The sequence below is a fragment of the Arachis ipaensis genome, chromosome B03, assembly GCF_000816755.2.
Source record: "Arachis ipaensis cultivar K30076 chromosome B03, Araip1.1, whole genome shotgun sequence".
In the NCBI taxonomy this organism is placed as follows: Eukaryota; Viridiplantae; Streptophyta; class Magnoliopsida; order Fabales; family Fabaceae; genus Arachis; species Arachis ipaensis.
This window is the reverse complement of record NC_029787.2, coordinates 50,178,856-50,180,594: the sequence shown is the minus strand read 5'-3', so window position 1 is coordinate 50,180,594 and position 1,739 is coordinate 50,178,856. Positions and strand designations below refer to the sequence as shown.

Genomic DNA, 1,739 nt, shown 5'->3' with positions numbered 1-1,739 from the left:
AGAAGACTTGGAACTTAACCCCATAGAGATAATGCCTCCACACCTTCAAGGCAAATACGACCGCAGCGAGTTCCAATTCGTGCGTAGGGTAACTAACTTCATGAGGTCTCAACTGTCGTGAGGCATACGCCACCACATTATGGTGCTGCATCAGCACGCACCCTAGGCCCTTTAACGATGCATCACAGTACACCTCAAAAGGCTCGTTCGGCTCAGGTAACACTAACACAGGTGCAGTGGTCAACTTTTTCTTCAATGTCTGAAAGCTCTCCTCGCACTCAGGAGTCCAAACAAACGGAGTGTCTTTGCGAGTTAACTTTGTCAACGGCAAAGCTAATTGCGAAAAGCCTTTGATGAACCTACGGTAATAGCCAGCTAAACCCAGAAAACTCCTTATCTCAGTTACTGTGGTTGGTTGCTTCCAATCCATCACAGCTTCTACCTTAGTTGGATCTACGGCTATTCCTCTCTTACTCACCACGTGACCCAAAAACTTTACCTCATCCTTCCAAAACTCACACTTAGATAATTTCGCATAGAGTTTCTTCTCCTTTAAAATTTGCAACACGGTCCGCAAGTGTTCCGCATGCTCTTCTTCAGTCTTGGAGTAAATTAGTATATCGTCAATGAAGACAACCACGAATTTATCCAGAAACGGACGGAACACTCTATTCATGTAATCCATGAATACTGCAGGAGTGTTCGTCAACCCAAAAGACATCACAGTGTACTCGTAATGACCATAACGAGTCCTAAAAGCGGTCTTAGGGATATCCTCACCCCTCACCCTTATCTGGTGATAACCGGATCGCAAATCGATCTTAGAGAAAACCCCAGCTCCTTGTAACTGATCCATGAGATCATCAATTCTCAATTCTGGGTACTTATTCTTTATAGTGACCTTGTTCAGCTACCGTATACTCAGATACGGACATAGTACCCTGCTTCAGCTACAATAATTCAAGCTCCTTGGCCGGCCTAGCAGAAGTCGGAAAGTACTTCTTATAGAACTCCTCTTGGAAGACATCCCAGATGATATAATCATCACCCTGCTGTAAGAGGCGTCGGATTCCTTGCCACCAATGCGACGCTCCACCAGTAAGCAAATAGGTAGCGAACTCCACACGCTGCCCTTCAGGTACCACCTGCGCTTGCAGTGCTCATTCCATGACTGAAACCACGAATCGGCTTCAGTCGGGCTAGTAGTTCCCTTGAACTTCGGTGGATTAACCTTCAAAAAGTTCGCCAGTGTCATCGGACCCTACTCAATTTCCTCTATCATATTAAGCCATAAAAATATCATTTTTGGCTTTCTAGAATAAATTCTCATATATGGGTTAATTAGCCGTTAATTAACCGGGTCTTACAATGCTGACGTGGATAGTTGTGCCACATGTCACAATGTTATTTGGCCATGTGTCTGTTTGTGCCACATGTCGTAATAGTATTAGTCTATGTTTCATCCATTATATCATCGTTGTATATGCACCAAATTAGTCCCTCACTTTGAATTAAATGACTTCTTTTAGTCCCTGAAATTGAATGTCGTGTATAAAATTAGTCCCTTCACTAATTTTTCTCATTTTTTTAATTTAAAATTTGCAATATATTCGACACACTAATTTTAATTCTATTTTTTCATATATCGTTTAAATACAAGTGCTTTCATAAAAACTTTTAAAGTTTTACTTTTAGTTATATAATTTTTTTAATAACTTAAAATTGGTAATTGTAATATT

General features: G+C 40.9%; 1 protein-coding gene across 1 annotated transcript in view; it reads right to left on the bottom strand.

Moving 5' to 3' along the window:
• LOC107633080 (glutathione S-transferase T3-like) overlaps window positions 1-1,739 on the bottom strand; it is an 8,659-nt gene that overhangs the window by 1,805 nt on the left and 5,115 nt on the right. The window lies entirely within an intron of this gene.